The sequence below is a fragment of the Colobus angolensis genome, unplaced genomic scaffold, assembly GCF_000951035.1.
Source record: "Colobus angolensis palliatus isolate OR3802 unplaced genomic scaffold, Cang.pa_1.0 Scaffold91, whole genome shotgun sequence".
Classification (NCBI taxonomy): Eukaryota; Metazoa; Chordata; class Mammalia; order Primates; family Cercopithecidae; genus Colobus; species Colobus angolensis.
In genome coordinates, this window is record NW_012123043.1 from 6,491,333 (window position 1) to 6,503,951 (window position 12,619).

The window sequence follows — 12,619 nt, forward strand, 5'->3', positions numbered from 1 at the left end:
TCTGCACTTCTTCATTTAACAGTATGCACAGATGCCTTTGATGTTCTAGTCAAACCGGGGATGCAAAGATGGAGAAGAGACAATCCCCTCCCTCCAGGAGCACACAGCCCAACACACAGGCTTTTCCCATGAACACAGGCTGTCTCTGCCCAGTTTAACCCACCTCTAACACAGCGGCCGCCTGAGATCGCAGAGTAACATAGAACGCTTGGCATCCCTAGTAAACCTCATAGAATCAGAGCATGAAACCAGCAATACACAAAGAACAAAAACCCAACAAACAAAAGGTGAGCCACAGAGATCTCTGTGGTGATAGTAACTAGGTGGTCCTCTGAGGCCAGCTCCTGAAGTCCTCAGAGAAAGTGTCCTTTGATTTAATTCTGCACCCCACCCTTGCAGATTCAGACACCCTTTCTAATGATCTCTGTAAAGGCTGTTCCATCTAGTCCTCTCACAGGAATCCCAGGAAGTGGGAAAAACGAAATTGTTGCTTGTCAAGTGTAGAAGACCACCCACACTCAGCAAGGGGATGAGCTGGAAGCCAGCCCTCCCATGGAGGACTCATCAAGGTTCTTGCAGTGGAGAAATAGCCCAGTCTGCTGCTGCCGTTGCTGCTGCTATTGCTGCTGAAACAGCTGCTGCTATTTGCTTATCTCTCATATAAATACAGCAAGAAATATCCATTTTTATCTTTCTTGGACCCTCTCAGCTGAAGTCACTATTATCTTCCCTGAGCAGACCCTCCCTGATTACTGAAGCAATGCTTAATCTGAACTTGAGAATTAGTTGTTGCTTTTTGTTTTTGGTCTTGTTTTTGAGATTGAGTCTCGGTCTGTCACACATGCTGGAGTGTGCAGTGGTGCGATCTCCGCTCACTGCAACCCCCGCCTCCTGGGTTCAAGCGATTCCCGCTTGAACAGGAGGCTTGAACTCAGCCTCCTGAGTAGCTGGAATTACAGGCGTATGCAACCGTGCCCAGCTAATTTTTTATTTTATTTTATTTTTATTTTTAATAGAAACGGGGTTTTGCTATGTTGGCCAGGCTGGTCTCGAACTCCTGATCTCAAGTGATCTGCCTGCTTTCATCTTCTAAAGTGTTGGGATTACAGGCATGAGCCACCACGCCCGGCCAGAGAATAAGTTGTTTTCATTGTACATGAGAATGTCTTGGAGGGTAAACCCTGGCTATCTGTGTCTCCATCTAGCAGCCTTCTCTGATCTCCTGCCATCTTGACCTAAGCCAAGTCCAAGGACTTCTGCCTTGGTATCTCTGCCTAACATTCACGCCCCCAGTCCCTTAGCTGGAGCTCAATGGGTCTTCCTGGATCCAGTTTCTTCCCCATTAGAACCCTTGCCCTGGGTTTTGTACAATAAGGATAGACAAAGGACATGGGGGCAGAAGTTACTCTGATAAATGCATCTCTCTACCCTGCAGCCATTACCAGGCCTGCTCTGCAAGGAGGTAGAAAGAAAAGCATTAGAAATAATTAAAAAGTCCAACTGGAGTCTCACCAACTCTAAGAAGCCTTCTGCAAAGCTTCCAGCCCATCTTCAGCTTTCCTTTGCTAAATTTTCACTAGATTTTTCATCTGGAACAAAGTTTTAGACTTCAGCATATACTTTATTCTGTTGTTATTCACTTTATATCTCTCCACAACCAGATTAGATGCTTCTGGAAGGCAGGGACTATGTTACGTATCACTATGTTCCATAACATTGCCTAGTAATGCATTGTGCCTGGATTATCCCTCCCATCATCTCTAGGCTTGCAGTCTACCCTACACACTACTGCCACAGCCAGCTTGTTAAACATAGACCCAGTGAGGTCACTCAGGGCCCTCCATTGACTAAACTAAACCACCTCCCCCGTCTTTCTTCTCTATTCGTTTGTGTTTTTTTTGTTTGTTTGTTTGTTTTTTGAGACAGAGTCTCGCTCTGTCACCCAGACAGGAGTGCAGTGGCACGATCTTGGCTCATCGCAACCTCTGCCTCCTGGATTCAAACTATTCTCATGCCTCAGCCTCCCAAGTAGCTGGGATTACAGGTGTGTGCCACCACACCCAGCTAATTTTTTGTATTTTTACTAGCAATGGGGTTTTGCCATGTTGCCCAGGCCAGGCTTGAACTCCTGGTCTCAGGCCTCGTTCTCTATTCTTTCTACCTCCAGACCTTTGCTCATGTCCCACCCTAACCCCACCCCCATCCAAAACAGTTTAAAGCTTGCTTTCCAAGATTTTTCAGGTACTTGCAAATATTATCTCCTTCCTAGAGTCTTCTGATGTTCCCATCTGAGGCAATCACCCCCTAGCGTTTCCTAGCATTTTATATTTCATCTTTTAATATGTACTACCTAGCACATAGTAAGCATTCAGTAAATACATTTAAAATATTATAGCATCTTTGATTGTAGCTACTTACGCTGTGAAAATATCTTTTCCTTCTACTAAACTATAAGCTTATTACCTCTGTATACCTCATCTGGGCCCAGTAGACGTTGAAACAGTAGACATTCAATAAATGTATGCTAAATTGAATAGTAAGTGTTCAGAGATACTTACTGAATGAATAAAATGCACAGAAATGACTGAATCTAAATGGTAGGTACTAGCTCAAAGACTTTGTATATTACTTTCTACACTACATTTCTACATTACTTAGTACAAGTGACCAAAAAACCTAGTTTCATCTAGCGTAGGCATGCACAATGAGTCATGTAACTCATTTGCAGGAAAGGCAGGGGTACAGTGGGATATAAGGTACAACGAACTCCAATGCTGCTGGCACTCACTCCTTAGCTTTCTCCTCTGCGTGTCTTGCATGCATGTGAGCTGTATTCTTATTTATTGCAGGCTTTGTCCAGGGGGCAGGGAACTTGACCCCTGATGCTTCCAGAGTCTCTCTCTTCACAGTATTCACAGCAGGAACCAAGCCTTGTTTTCTATTTGATCGTAAGTGCAAAACTCTCAGGAAAGGATGTAATTGGCTCAGCTTGGGTCAGGTGGGGTTAGGACCGCTAATAAAATGTCAGTTTCAATCATTGTTTTTGGTTTTGTTTTGTTTTTTGAGATGGAGTCTTGCTCTGTCACCCAGGCTGGAGTATAGTGGCACAATCTCAGCTTACTGCAACTTCAGCCTCTGGGGTTCAAGTGATTCTCAGGCTTCAGTCTCCTGAGTACCTGGGATTACCCAGTACTCAGGCATGCCCAGTGATATTTTTTTTTGTATTTTTATTTATTTATTTATTTATTGAGACAGAGTCTCACTCTAGCACCCAGGCTGGAGTACAGCGATTCAATCTCAGCTCACTGTACCCTTCATCACCTGGTTTCAAGCGATTCTCCTGCCTCAGCCTCCCGAGTAGCTGGGACTACAGGTGTGCACCACCGTGCCGGCTAATTTTTGTATTTTTAGTAGAGACAGGGTTTTACCATGTTGCCCAGGCTGGTCTTGAACTCCTGACCTCAAGTGATCCGACCGCCTCGGCCTCCCAAAGTGCCGGGATTACAGGCATGAGCCACCATGCCTGGCCCAGCTTCCGTCTTAACAGTGAGAAGAAAGGACATCCCAAAGCACTGGGTTCGGGCATGGGGAAAATGGCTGCTGTTCTAGCCAAGGCGAAATGGTAGATATTCACAACAGGGAGTCATGAAGTCTGCATTTGGGGAAGGTGCAGGAAATGGTAAGGAAGATTTGGAAAACTCAAAGTGGAGCCATCGAGAGGCAGAGGAACACATTCTGTTAAACACCTAAGCGAGAGACAGTGCTGACTGCATTTTCCTCAAGTGAGAGATGGGGTAGGGACAGCGTCCACAGTGATGTAAGCCCTGTAGAGACTGACCTGCTATGGGGAGGACAGGAGGCTGAGGAGAGCCAGGCTAGACCTAAAGAACAGGAACCTGTGAAGTCCAGAGGACGGCTGGGAGAAGAGGGAAACAGGACTGCTCAGAGCTGAGCAGAACATGCAGACTATGAACTTCTGATGCCAGAGGCAGTGTCCTCCTTCTTGCCCCAGCGGGGCCAACTCCATTTTCCCACATCTAGTGGTTATTTTTATGGATAGGTTTATTTTTACCCATTCTAGACTTCAAACCTGCCGCTGCAAGAAGCGAAGCACTGAGGCTTCTAACTTTCCAGAAAACACAGGCCTTAGTGGTCAGCTCAGTGACAGAGATCAGGCTACGGTCCACTCGGCTCCTCTGGGGTCACATTGTCCTCTGGGGACAACATACTTCCCTCCTGTCTGCAGCAGAGCTGGGGTGGGAATGGAGTGGGAAGGGGGTTCCTTTTTTCTCATCCCACAACCCCACAGTCGGTCAAGGGGAGGATCTGCAGCCACCCTGAAAGTCATCATCCTGGCCTGCCCCTGAATCCTCGCCAGCCAGAGGTGGGATAGCCATCAGAGCCTCTTTTGACAGCACCTCCCAGGCAGAGCCTGTCTCGCTGGAATCCAGGGAGCTTGAGGGGAAGATCTTACCTTTCCAATAATAACCAGCTATGAAAGGGTATCATTTCCCAGTCCCCACAAAACAGGCAGCCAAAGCAGACTTCTTTAATGGGACCATACATCTGGCCTAAATTGTTATTCCCCCAAGACAAGTTTACTGAACAGTTAGGCAATGCCTCCACACATAGCCACTGCAGACGAGCTTAAAATATACTCTAATACGTTTAAAGAGTCATTTCAGAGACTGGCTTTCTTATGATAAAGATGCAACTGACACTCATTGGTGCTAAAATGTCATGTTGGTGCCATCCAGCAGGGAGCCTGACAAGCCGTTAAATCTGCAGCTCTGTTCGGCTGATTCATTTCTTTTCCTTTCTTTCTCATGTCTTCCCCAACAATTGATTTGGGCTCCTGAAGCTGACATTTTTCTAGGGTCTACCCAAATCTAACAAAGGCGCTGTGCATTGTGGGGTGTGCCCGTAGTCCCAGTTTCCAGGAAGGCTGAGGTGAGAGGATCACTTGAGGTCAGGAGTTTAAGACCAACTTGGGCAACACAGGGAGACCTATAATGAAAAAAAGAAGAAGGAAGGAAGGAAGGAAGGAAGGAAGGAAGGAAGGAAGGGAGGGAGGGAAGGAGGGAGGAAGGAAAGAAGGAGGGAGGGAGGGAAGGGGGCGAGAAAGGAAGAGAGGAAGGAAGGAAGGAGGGAAGGAGGGAGGGAGGGAGGGAAGGAAGGAAGGAGGGAAGGGGGGAGAAAGGAAGAGAGGAAGGAAGGAAGGAAAAAAGAGAGAGAGAAAGAAAAGAAAAAGAGACAGAGAGAGGGAGGGAGGGATGGAAAGAAAGGAAGGGAAGGGAAGGGAAGGAGGGAAGGGAGATGGAAGGAAGGAAGGAAGGAAAGAAGGAAGGAAGAAAGGAAGGAAGGAGAAAGAAAGGGTGAAAGGAAGGGAAGGGGAGGGGAGGGAAGGGAAGAGGAGGGGAGAGGAAGGGAGGGGAGGGAAAGGAAGAGGGAGGGAAAAGGGAGGGAGGAAGGAAGGAATCTAACAAGGTACCAACTCTGTTCTTGAAATGCCCTGGGAAGGTGAAAGTGACCAATGGAGTTGCAAGAGGCTGAAATGAGAACAAAGGTCACCTTTGGTCCTGTAAGTGCCTTGAGGGTGGGAGGGTCAATCACTAGGCAAAAAGGACTAAACAACCCACAGTTTCCATGGAGGGTGTTCCTAAAATCTCCCCCTACCCCTGCAACTTTCTTCGGCTGCTGGCAGGGAGAGGCTCAAGCACAGGCAGGGGCTTATTTTTTTTTCTCTTACTTTTTTTGTAGAGATGGGGTGGGTCTTGCTATGTTGCCCAGGCTGGTCTTGAAATCTGGCCTCAAGTGATCCTCCCACCTCAGCCTCCCAAAGTACTGGAATTACACGGATGAGCCACTGACCCTAGCCAGGGTTATTTTGGATTGTGTTTTCAGATGACAGCAGGCAATCTCCAGCCTCACACTGAGGAACTCTGAGTTCTGAGCCCAGCCCAACCAGTCTAAAAACATTATTGGCTGGGTGTGGTGACTCACGCCTGTAATCCCAGTACTTTGGGAGGCCCAGGCGGGCGGATCACAAGGTCAGGAGATCGAGACCATCCTGGCTAACACGGTGAAACCCTGTCTCTACTAAAAATACAAAAACAAAATTAGCCGGGCGTGGTTGCAGGCGCCTGTAATCCCAGCTACTCAGGAGGCTGAGGCAGGAGAATGGCGTGAACCCGGGAGGCGGAGCTTGCAGTGAGCCAACATCATGCCACTGCACTCCAGCCTGGGCGATGGAGCAAGACTCCGTCTCAAAAAAAAAAAAAGAAAAAAGAAATAGCAGGGTAAGAAAATGAAGAGGAAAAAGAGGACCCAAATGAGAGAACATTGGGAAGGGTGCTAATTGGACACGGGGGAAACTGAACCCCTGGATCTAATTCACAACTCTGTTTCTCCATGTGCGTGTGGCTCTGCTTCCTGGGGGCAGGGATGACAGCAAAGAAGGACAGGGGTGGTGTGAGGTGTTGGGTTAGAATGATAGGATCAAAGAGGCCTTTTCCCAACCCTCTGTTTAAAAGGTTGGGAAGTAGTGGCCAGTCACCTTCTTCACAGCATAGCTCATAGCTATAACCTATGAGATATATGTCAATGTGCCTTCCACAAGCATATAAACATGAGTGTGTTTGCTGAGGTAGGTGTGGGAATCTGTCAGTCAATGAAGATGTGTTGTTGTGTGAACCAGCTGATGGTGCATGTTTGTGCTTGAAAGCCATAAAGTTCTATGCAAAATCTATGGGTGGCACTGTTGCACAATGCTAGTGGGTGTGTGGGTATGGGGGTGTGATTAACAGTTTACAGGCTGTGTATAAGGGTGCATGGATGTCTGAGTGTGTCCAAATTAAAAAGGAAATGTGTGCCGGAGTATGATACAAGTACAGGAAAGTACTTGGGCTTTGGAGTCCGTCTCACTTGGCCTTGAATTGTTGGCTCTGTCATGAACCAGATGTATAACCTTGGGCCAGACACTCAATCTTCAATTTCCTCAGCTAGGAAATGAGGCTAATAACAAGTACCTTTCAAGATCGCCATAAGGACTAGAAATGATATAGTATAGACAAAGCTTTTGGTGTCATAGCCCACACATAGCAGGACTCAAAAGTAGGCAGCTATTTTCATGCACTGTCAGTATACCTCTGGTGGGTACAGGGGAAAGAGGGAACAAAATGTGACCTGTATATAAGGTGTCGGGGAGGAGGTGTGTGTGTGTGTGTATGCGTTTACAAAACGATTTATTCTCCTTCTCCAAGGAACCCCCTATTCAGACAGGAGCAGGAACGTGGGAGGGGACATACAAGTGTCCACAGACACCTTGGGTTTCTGGGTCCTGGATGTAAGTGAGTAAGGGGTTGAGTTGAGAGGCCCGTAGGAGCTGCAGGAAGCCAACCGCCTGCTGAAGCTTCCTTTTTTTTTCCCCTCCGCCCAGCAACCGTTGAATACCGCCACCCACATCCAGTCCCCACCTCCACCCTCACCCCTCCTCCACCCCTACTCAGCTTTCTATTCAACAAGTGAAAGCAAGGGTGGGGAAGAAAGCTGACAGGGGAGAGGATTTCTTCCCTTTCTTTCCCCATTCCCCCTTAAGACGAACCAGGAAGCAACCGCAGGAATCGGGCCACCTTAACAGTAGAGTAATGGTTTGGCCTCATGCCAAGTCCCACCTCTGTTCCAGCTCCTGCTCCTCCCCTCTCTCTTCCCGCACTGCTTGGGGAGAGCTGGTGAGCCGGAGTCTGGCCCGAGTTAGCTAGAGCTGTTGCCATGACAAGCATTTTCTTAAGAAAGCTCTGCTGTTGAGATTGTCCAACGCTGGGGGCTGGGAGGGGGGCACGAACTTCCTGGGGAACCATCCTTTGAAGAGAGCAAGATCAGAGACACCCGTCCAGCTCTCCTGCACCCTTTTTCTTTCAGGAACCTGAGAGGTCCTTCCCATTGGAAGGGCAGGGGGAGGAGACCCAGCCCACTACCCGGCCTTAGCCGGAAAGGCAAGAGAGCAAAGCCAGCGTCTCCAGCTTGGTTGCCACACTGGGGAGACTGGTGGGTGGTCACCCCACCCAACCCCCATCCATGGAAACCCAGAGGGAGAGTCCCGCTTGGAGAAACCTGGATCTTTGCTAGAAAGAGAGGTAGGCTTGCAGAGAATGAATTGACTTGTGATTTGCAAACTTTGTTTCTTTCTTTTCTCTCAGTGGCTTCTAAAACTCCCCAATTTTCCTCTTTCTAGCATATTTCATGCGACTGGGTTTGGAGGATTTTTAAAAATATGTGTGTGTGCACAGATTTGTCAAATACTGTTTTCTGAGAAACTGTATAGTCGAATAAGTGATTTATCTCTCTTTTCCTAGTTCTTGTCATTCCTGGGCTATGGGGTAGGGGAATGGAGGGACTCTCTTTTTGACACCAAAATTGAGCTCTTGGAAAAAACATTTATCTCCCCTCCCTCAACCCATTCCATTCCTGCCCTCCCCTTCCCCCTTGGCTTGGGAATGAGACGCAGGATGGAAAACTGTTGCAAAAATATTTTCCGTGTCTGTTCCCTTTCTCAAAAGCCCAAAAGAGAGATGGAAAAAAAAAAAAAAAAAAGGAACCAAAGAAATCTTCAGCAGGAAAGGGGGGCTGCAGCGGGAACTAGGAGAGGGGCACTTTGGGGCCATGGGGTAGAGGTGGGCTGGGAGAAGTTGGGAGGAGTGGGGCAAGGAGAGTGCACAAATTAAATTTCTTTAGCTTTGCAGAGAAACCTCAGCAGTTTCTCTGTGCTGCTTGCAAAACATCCTCAGACTTTCACATCTATAATTAGCTGTGGAAAAAGCTGGGAGTTCCCTCGTACCGCTGTTGTTTGAGAGTGTGTGAGCGTCCAGAACCAACTGTATGAGTGTCTCCGAGGGCACCGCCCCACACATCTCTGGTCCCAAAGGGGAGGAAGGAGAAGGGTGAATTGAAAAGTTTCTGATTTCAAGGCTGGAGACTGTGGGGCTGGTGAGTGTTTGGCAGATGGGGTGGGCCACAGGCATCTGTGGAAGGGTCCCTGAGTGTCTTGGGTCACTTCCTTGGTTTGCTGAAGAGCTAGGAATTAAGACTGGGATTGTCCTTCCTGCTCTCCCTTCTCTCTTTCTCTTACATACTTGGTTCGCTCTTGGTAGAGGGGGCTGCTGGCATCCTTCCCTGAGTTGAGTCTGGCCTCATACACTCCTCCACCTCCCTGAGGGTACCCGCTGCTCTTCTCCAACTGGGTGTGGAGGGTGCAGGAGTGGCAGCCACATCTTGGGGGGGAGTGGGCACTCTGCTGGCCAGAGGCACCTCCCTCCTGGGCATTCCTGCCGGACTTACAATAACTTGCAGACATGATGCCGGCGCCCGCTGGCCGGGCAGGGGGAATGTCAGATGAAGAAACAGGCCGACACTCAACTGAGGCCCCTGTGGAGAGGGGAAAAGAGTTGGGGAGGGAAGGGAAACAAAATCCCATTCTGTAGTGCTCCCTCCTCTGGGTGAGGAGTTTGGCAGGGAGTCTAGAGACCCTCGCCCTGCTCCTTAAGCCCCTCCCCAAGCTGCCCTTTCTCCAGGGCTTCTCATTGGAGGCCCTCCTGTGCCCCCTTCACTCTGGGCCCTCTACCTGAAGGAGGGAGACCAGGCTTATTCCAGGCTGGGCCAGGCCAGGAAAGGAGCCTGGGGGTGAGGAGAGGCTGGGCCAGGAGCGTTTAGGAAGAAGGGGACTGAAAGAGGCCTCCTAGCCCATGAGCTGAGTTACCCTCCTTGGCTGAGGGTGGTGGCTTGGGGAGCAGACTCTGGGAGGGGCAGGAAGGATGGTGGCAGCTTGGTAAGGCGTGTTCTGGAAGGTGGGCCCTAAACCCTGAAGCAGACAGATCTGTGGGAATCAGGCTGGGGGAGAGGAAACACCTGCCTTCAGCCCCAGGGCTTGGAGGAGTGGTAAAGGCTACAGCTGAGAAACTGGGGGAGAAGGAAGCAAAAACACTTAGAGGAGAGCTCATCTTGGGGCTGAGGAAGCAACAGGAACCGATTTTCATTTTGAGGTGTTAATTGATCTGACGGCACCCCATTGGCTAGACTCTTCCCTACCTGTATTCTGGTCGATAAGGGAATGAGGCCTTCCCCAGTGGGCAGGGACCCCAAGACAGAATCAATGCCCGTGTTCTGGAGGGAGGGGATCCATTTCTTTGCTCCTCCTCGGGAGTCCCATCCTCCCTGCCTCCATCTTGCTGAGGTGCAACCCCGAAAATCACGCCGCTTCCGCCGCGGCCTCCCATCGTGGGGGCCCAGAGTGTCACTGTTCCTGCAGCCGGCCCTCCTATTTTCAGTAATCTGATTAGGGGTCGATGTTGACGGGCTCAGGGACTGCTTCTCCGTGAGGTCGTTATTTAGCGCGCACCGGGTTGCCTGCTCCCGCGGCTTTGAGCCTGGGGTCGCTGCCAAAGCGGGAAATCGGCTCCCGCAGCCTCAGCCCTTCCCCCGGGGCTCGGGGCGGATCGACTGCGCAACCCCGCGGCCCCTCTGCTTTCCGCTGCCTCTGCGACCCCGCCCCGCCAGCCTCTCCGCTGCTGGGCTCCACCCTCCCGGGCTCTGCCGTAGTCTGAGAACTCCGTGGAGAATGCAAACTGAGCTGCCAACGGAGGCTTCCTGCCTCCCAGGTCCTGCCGAGCCTCAGACCCTTCTCCCTTCCATTTACCACCAAGTCTCTGGATTGAAGGTCAAGTCAAAGGAGCACAGCCCGTCTTACCCCTGGGACTCCCAGCGCCCAGCACAGAGCCTGGGACGTTAGAGCGCTGGGTCAACGCGCATTGAGAGAAGTACGGGCAGTTTGGGGGGCCCTGGAATCAGTCTGATGCCAGCGAGTTCCTAACCCGCCGTCTGGCCTCCAGTTTCCCTTCTGCACAATGGAAAGCCTGCTCTCCACGGTAGAGGTGACAGGGCGTGGCTAGGCAGATTTGTCACATTGCTGTGCTCTTTGTCAGAAGAAAATCAAAATGAGAGGACCCAGTTAGGGGCAGAAGGAGAGCGGTTAGAATTTGCCGAAGGTGTGGGTGCTGGAAGAGGTAAGGTGGTGTGTAGGGGCTGGACATCCTGGGCCAGGATATCGGGAGGCTTTACTCTTTCCCACTCCCACTGACCCGAGGTCCTGAGAGGAACAGGGGCTGGACTGCTCCCTGCCACCTGTCAGCAGGTCAAGCCTTCCACTGCAAACTGCCTCTTATTCAAGAATTTAGCTTCTCTCCAAAACTCCGAAACCCCGATGGGCACTTTTTTCTCTCTCTCTCTCTCTCTTTTTTTTTTCCCCCCCCAATGCTCCTGGCCTTGGACCCAGCACCCAAAGACATGGATCAGCCCTGCCCACTAGGACAGAGCATTGCAGACCCACTAAACCTTGGAGAGAGGAAAGGATCTTGTTCATTCTTAGTCCCCAGAATGACCAAGACAAACCCCGTTAGCCAAACCCCTAAAAAACTGTTTGATTTAGGTTAGATTAGCTCCAAACTCCAAGGTTAGATTAGCAATCTGACCTTGAAGAGGAACACCCCACCCAGAGTCTTAACTATCCTTCTCTGGAAGGATTCTTCAGGCAATCTGAATTCTTCCCCCGAAGGGTGCCTCTCAAACAAGGCTCCCTACCCTGTCCAGCTCCCTGCTTCTTAGATAAGCATTGATTCCTGTCATCCCAGTCGGTATTTGGTGGGTAGGGCTGAGAAGGAAAGAACGATGAGAAAAGCAAGGCCTCTGCCTTGTCAGACTGGGATGACAACCTTTCTCCACTCATTTCCCCTTTTCTGCAGGTCATAGGATTAGAGCAGGCCCTGGGGCTGGAGTCCAAAATGCTTGTGTGGAATGTTTTGCCCTTGGCTTCCTCTGCCAGTGTCTCTCTTTGTGTCCTCTTTCCTCTTTCCCTTGTGTGAGCCATTCTTGTTCCACTGACTTATTTCCTCTGTTATGTTAAAACAGAAATGACAGGGACTTTCTATTTCTGCCTCTACCTTAAGCCAGTCCTCTGTGTTCAGCCTACACAAACTTGGGTTGAGGAGGGAAACCAGGCAGGATCTGGTGAGAACCAGAGCCAAGGGTCCCAGGTCAGAGAAGAGGCTGTTGAGAGGCAGTCTATGTGTGAAGGGATAGTGGAGAGGCCAAAGGAAAGAAAAGGATTGAGAACATAGGTGCCAAGGGGCAGAGCCCCCATTTCTACCTTTCCTCACCCCAGTTCCTGTCTGCCTGAGATCCTCAGCCTCATCACTCACCTCTGCTCTAGTTTCCCAAGTTTCATGCACAAACCCCTAGGACAACTCAGGGAAGATGAACTGGGATGGGATTAATAAGACTCCCTTCCTCTTGCCTTTCTGCCACTTCACTTGGGGTGTGGCAAAGGGAGTTTGGAGCAGTGTGTTTATTGGTAGGAAGGTCAAGGACTCTCAGCTAGGTTCAAGGAAAGTCTTAGCTTAGAACACCTCATAGCAAGGTCTACCTAGGTTGCATAATCAATGCCAGGAGTACAAACCAGTAGTACACCCTCAATGGAGAGGAAGTTAGCAGTATCTAACAAAGCTACATACACATTTACCCAGCAACCCTACTTCTAGGAATTTATCCAGAAGATGCTCATTCACAAATA

General features: G+C 49.8%; 1 protein-coding gene across 3 annotated transcripts in view; it reads left to right on the forward strand.

Annotated features, from left to right (window-relative positions):
- Positions 1–7,478: 7,478 nt before the first annotated feature.
- The window catches only part of ATP2B4 (ATPase, Ca++ transporting, plasma membrane 4), a 121,451-nt gene continuing 116,310 nt past the window's right edge, over positions 7,479–12,619 (forward strand). Inside the window, exons 1-2 of one of the 3 annotated variants that reach the window (XM_011931807.1) lie at positions 7,711–7,730; positions 7,921–8,135. The gene's annotated coding sequence lies outside the window, so the exon portion shown is untranslated. Of the gene's footprint in view, positions 8,136–12,619 lie in introns of all 3 variants that reach the window. The other 2 variants (XM_011931808.1, XM_011931809.1) reach the window with 2 other exon arrangements.